Source organism: Lynx rufus, unplaced genomic scaffold (assembly GCF_022079265.1).
Source record: "Lynx rufus isolate CCGP_SWC_20201006 ecotype Redwood Valley unplaced genomic scaffold, mLynRuf1.p SCAF_2, whole genome shotgun sequence".
NCBI classification, from domain to species: domain Eukaryota; kingdom Metazoa; phylum Chordata; class Mammalia; order Carnivora; family Felidae; genus Lynx; species Lynx rufus.
Genome location: NW_025814834.1, coordinates 51,004,123 through 51,010,122, shown reverse-complemented (window position 1 = coordinate 51,010,122; position 6,000 = coordinate 51,004,123). Strand labels below are relative to the sequence as shown.

General features: G+C 35.7%; 1 non-coding gene across 1 annotated transcript; it reads right to left on the bottom strand.

Annotated features, from left to right (window-relative positions):
* Positions 1-714: 714 nt before the first annotated feature.
* On the bottom strand, positions 715-820 carry LOC124516724 (U6 spliceosomal RNA). The gene has a single exon (XR_006963132.1). It is a non-coding gene; the product is annotated as a U6 spliceosomal RNA (small nuclear RNA).
* Positions 821-6,000: the final 5,180 nt, after the last annotated feature.

The following is a 6,000-nucleotide window of genomic DNA, read 5'->3' as shown; positions in this document are numbered from 1 at the left end:
AGTATATTTAAAGAAAGCCATGCACCTTGATTTGTTTTATAGAAACACAAGAAATGTAAAGCAAAAGCAAAAACAAAAACAAAACATCACAAGAAATGTATATTAAATAAATAAAACCAAATGTGTTTTTGCTTTTTTCCGCAAGACAGCTATTTTAACATGTTTGATTAGCAGACAAAACTCTATACTTGCTAGAAGAGTGTACAAAAAGGACAATTACAGAACAACACATCATCTTTCACAGTCTTTCCATAAAAAAAAATAGTCATGCAAAGTTTCTCAATATTTGCTATTTCCAAATTGAGGCAGCATGTAGTTTTCGAACTGGGGTATATTCTCCATTTGAAAAATTTAAATCTGAAACTGAGATCAGCAAAAAGTCAAGTCATATAACCTTTATTCCCTTTTACTTCACTACTCTTGCACTCTGCTTTCTAGAATTTGAGCACTGAAAGAGTTGTGAAATTTGCATTTTTCCTCCAAGTTCATCGATCCAATATTCCTTACTCTCTTCATGTTAAATACTTATTTACCAATGTATTTAAATCCAAGTCTTTAAAATCTGAAGTCTTTCAATCTTGCTTTTTTTAAAAATCCAAGCATCAGGAAATGAAAGACATAACTATCATCAAATGAGTGACCTCTCAGAGATCACAAAAAATTGTTTCACTCTACATAGTGTCATCCCAAATAGTTTTAAATAACCACTTTTTAAAAAATATGAAACACTTCACAAATGTGTATATCATCCATGCGCAGGGACCATGCTAAGCTTCTCTGTAACATTCCATTTTAGTATATGTGCTTCTGGTGTGAGCACTTACAGAAACAATTTTTGGGGCGCCTGGGTGGCTCAGTCAGTTAAGCGGCAGACTTCGGCTCAGGTCATGATCTCTCGGTCCGTGAGTTCGAGCCCCGCGTTGGGCTCTGTGCTGACAGCTCAGAGCCTGGAGCCTGTTTCAGATTCTGTGTCTCCCTCTCTCTGACCCTCCCCTGTTCATGCTCTGTCTCTCCCTGTCTCAAAAAAATATAAAACATTAAAACAAATTTTAGAAAAAGAAACAATTTTTAAAAAGAATGAGTGCTTTCTTCTACATGCTTAGCTCTAGTGATTCTAGCTTTTACTAGTCATTCTCATAGAATTTCTATAGAGGTACTTCCAGATAAGTATACAGTTCCTTAGGAGCATTTCCAGAGAAGCAACTCCTGACTCAATTGAGAGAATTGAAGATAAAAGTAGAAGAAATGTCATATTGCATCATACCAGTTGGTCATCCAGCTGAATGCTGACACCAAGACACATTTTTTAAGTTTTAAATTTAATTCCAGTATAGTTAACGTATGTTATATTAATTTCAGGCGTACAATGCAGTGATTCAACAATTCTATACATTTCTCAGTGCTCATCATAGTAAGTGTGCTCCTTAATTTCCTTCACCTATTCCACCCATGACATCAAGACATTTTGAAGGAAAGCACTATGGCTTTCTAATTCATCCATCTAAAATCCAGAAATATAGATGGTTTCCTTACTGTAGTGGATCAGTTGATATATGACCTAGACATTTTCTAAACTTCTTGACAATTATTCTCTTGTTTGCTTATTCCAGTGCTTTAGGCAACATTTTCAGTTAACATTACTACCCGCCGTGTTCTTTTGGTTGACATGAAATTACTTCTTTTAAACTTCAAGATACACTCACTAGTATTTTTTAATATCCTAGGATTTATTAACTTAGTTAACATTATCCATATTATTCCTGATTTTTTTGAATAATTTGATCACAGTTCTCCATTTCTATCATTTTATTTATTTTTTTCTAATTTTTTTCTTATTTTTTTAATTTTATTTTTTATTTTTTAAAATTTACATCCAAATTAGTTAACATATAGTGCAACAATGATTTCAGGAGTGGATTCCTCAGTGTCCCTTACCCATTTAGCCCATCCCTCCTCCCACAACCCCTCCAGTAACCCTCAGTTTGTTCCCCATATTTATGAGTCTCTTCTGTTTTGTCCCCCCGCTGTCTTTATATTATTTTTGTTTCCCTTCCCTTATGTTCATCTGTTTTTTCTCTTAAAGTCTTCAGATGAGTGAAGTCATATGATTTTTGTCTTTATCTGACTGACTAATTTCACTTAGCATAATACCCTCCAGTTCCATCCACGTAGTTGCAAATGGCAAGATTTCATTCTTTTTGATTGCTGAGTAATATTCCATTGTATATATAGACCACATCTTCTTTATCCATTCATCCGTTGATGGACATTTGGGCTCTTTCCATACTTTGGCTATTGTTGATAGTGCTGCTATAAACATGGGGATGTATGTGTCCTTTCGCAACAGCACACCTGTATCCCGTGGATAAATGCCTAGTAGTGCAATTGCTAGGCCGTAGGGTAGTTCTATTTTTAGTTTTTTCAGAAACCTCCATACTGTTTTCCAGAGTGTCTGCACCAGCTTGCATCCCCATTCATTTCTATCATTTTAAATAAAAATATCAGGTGTTATACATATATATGTATATATTTATATGTATATATTTATAAACATATATATGGTAGGCATAATCATATATATATGTGTGTGTTTAGAAAAAGATAAATTCCGGGGCGCCTGGGTGGCGCAGTCGGTTAAGCGTCCGACTTCAGCCAGGTCACGATCTCGCGGTCCGTGAGTTCGAGCCCCGCGTCAGGCTCTGGGCTGATGGCTCAGAGCCTGGAGCCTGTTTCCGATTCTGTGTCTCCCTCTCTCTCTGCCCCTCCCCCGTTCATGCTCTGTCTCTCTCTGTCCCAAAAATAAATAAACGTTGAAAAAAAAAATTTAAAAAAAAAGAAAAAGATAAATTCCTGGCAGAAAGTGGAGAGGTCAACATTACTTGAGGATGATGCCATGGAAGGGAATTTTCTATCATTGACAATCTGGTACTTTCTGAGCACGACCTACATCTGCCTCTGTTTCCAATCCATCAAATCCCTTCAACCCTCTAATTTGACAGCTATCTCTATCACTCTGATGGAGTCATTCTATATAAAATCTCCAGTTGATCTCATTTTATTATATCAAGTTATTTTTTGCTGTTTCTCTATACCCTGGCCTCTCTGTAACTTTTTATACCACTGGACAACATTTTTGTTTTAAACTCTTACTTAACCTTTGATTACACAACCCATCTTTTCTACCCGCCTTCATGACTTCTCCTTATCTGGTTTCTTTTCACATTTCACTTGCTTTTCAGCCTTCCAAAATTTGTCCCTCAGGGCATTGTCCTTGGCTGGGCCTTCTCTAAACTGGATCTTTTGAGAAATTCATATTTTCTTAGTGACCGTCACCTCTATGTGAATGGCCTCAATTCAACTCAGATGTCTTGGCTTTACTCACTCATTTGTCCATCTGTGAAAAAGTTATTGAATGCTTACAATATGACAGGCACTAAATAAATAAATTGGGTTCCTCAATACTCTATAAAACTGTAATTCATAACCCTCATAAGACTAATGTCCAAGTTTCCCTAGCTTTAAACTTTCATATCATGTTTGATGAACCTTTGTTCAATCTCTATATTCATTTTTTCAATATCTTTCACTTATTTTTAAAAAGTGTCTTTTGAGTCATCAGTTCTTCTTATGGGCTTCAACATAATCCAAGTTGTCATGTCCCTTATACCTGGGTTATTACTTTAGCTTTCTAATTGGCCCTCTGATTATTTTATTCAGCCTGTATAATAATATATTTCTTATCATGTCACTCTTACTGTTCATAAACACTACAAGTCCAAACATTTCCACCTGATTTTTGAAGCTTATATAACTAGAGTTACCATACTGCATAAATTTTATTCCTAACGTGCACCTGTCTTTATAGACAGGAAGTTTCCCTACAAAATTAATCGTTTTTTTACCTCCATATTTTTGCAAATACTGATTTCCCCATTCTGTGATTTATTTTGTTTCGGTTGATTTCCCCACCAAATGGAATCGTAAGCTCTTGGAAATCAGGATCTATTTTTAGTTATTGAATTGTATCAATTCTATTTTCTTAAAAAAATTTTAGTGTTTATTTATTTTTGAAAAAGAGAGAGAGAGAGAGAGAGAGAGAGCATGAGTGAGGGAGGGGCAGAGAGAGGGAGACGCAGAATCCGAAGCAGGCTTCAGGCTCTGAGCTGTCAGCAGAGAGCCCAGTGCAGGGCTAGAACTCATGAACTGCAAGATCATGACCTGAGCCGAAGTCAGACATTTAATGGACTGAGCCACCCAGATGCCCCGAATTTTATCAATTCTAAAATGCACATTTTTTCATATTATTAACTTCCCTAAAGTCAACATGCATCTAATAATCAAAGTTGACATCTTAAACATTATAATAGTTTACTTGTTTTTAATGTTTATTTATTTATTTTGAGAGAGAGAGAGAGAATGAGTGAACAGGGGAAGGGCAGAGAGAGGAAGAGAGAGAATCCCAAGCAAGCCCTGTGCTGCCCAATGCAGGGATCGATCTCGATCTCACAAACCCTGAGATCATGACCTGAGCCCAAATCAAGAATCAGACACTTAACTGAGTGAGCCATGCAGGCACCCCACACATTGTAATAGTTTAACTGGCATTATTATTCTCTCCTGGTGGTAAACAAAATAATGGTGTGTATTATAAGCAATAGTATATTAACTGCAATCAAATACCATTTTTTTTTTTTTACTTTTACAGCACTTGAAGAAGTAATAGGCTCATTGCAGATATGCCATAAATGCTTGTTGGTTGATTTCTTTCCTAGTTATATGGTTTTGAACCACAAAAGTGGCTGCAATAAAGATAACCCATATACCTAGTATGTTACTAATTTCAAAAATTAAAATAAAAATCATTTGTTTTTTGAGGGGAGGTAGAAAAGATAAAGAATTAGACAAGTATGTGAATCCCACTTTTAAAAAAAATGTTTATTACAAAGAATTGAACTCTAAAGTTCTAAATTATATCTTAAACTCTCTTTCTCCAGGCTTTGAGAAGATCTCACTTACTTTGGACCATGTGAGATCCTTAACTATCATTACAGACATGAAGATTGTATATGGTAGGAAATGTAGAAAGTTTCTGCTTCTGTTTTTATTGCTTCTTTTTGTATTATCACTATAGCCATGCACATATAAACAAAAAATGTTTTGTAATCAAAATATTCTAGTAACATATAAGAGGCATTGTATTCATAAAGGAATTTGCATTCACATTTATTTTAATTAAACTACTATATTTAAAGTTTATTTACTTATTTTGAAAGACAAAGAGAGTTGGGGCGGGGCAGGGGCAGAGAGAAGGGGAGAGAAAGAATCCCAAGCAGGATTGGCATCATCAGTGCAGAGCCCTATGCAGGGCTCAAATCCATGAAATGTGAGATCATGACCTGAGCGGAAACCAAGAGCCCACGCTCAACCAAGTGAGCCACTCAGGTGCCCTTAATTAAACTAATTTTTAAAAAATATCTTTAAAAAGTACGCACAAGGAACAGTGCCATAATCATGACAGAAGTTTGGTTTTTCTCTGTATTTATTTCAGCCTATGTCTGCATATTCTCAATGAAGTGCAGAATTGAGCCCAAAATTGTAATGCAAAGTAGATTTTTTTTTATCATTCATCAATGTTTTCAGCCATGCCAGCCATATCTGAATTAAGATTATATATTCCCATGATGATTTTATCATGTCGTATGTCTGAATGTGTAATGTAGCGAATGAAAGTGGGCACTGGGATCTAACAGACCTGAGATCAAATACTGGATCCACTGCTTACCAAGTCTTTGCATTTTACTTACTTTATCTAAAGGTGGGATTTTTGTGATGATTAGAGATAATGCTTGGAAAATAACTGGTATAATAATCAGAAGGAAGAGGAAAGAAGGACTTTGTCCGTTTTGATACTTTGCTGTAGTTGGCCAGTTTCTCATAGGGAAATCTGCCCCACCTGTTGTGTTGGCGCTTAAGGAACTGCTGTTGTAAGTGGCTCATCAA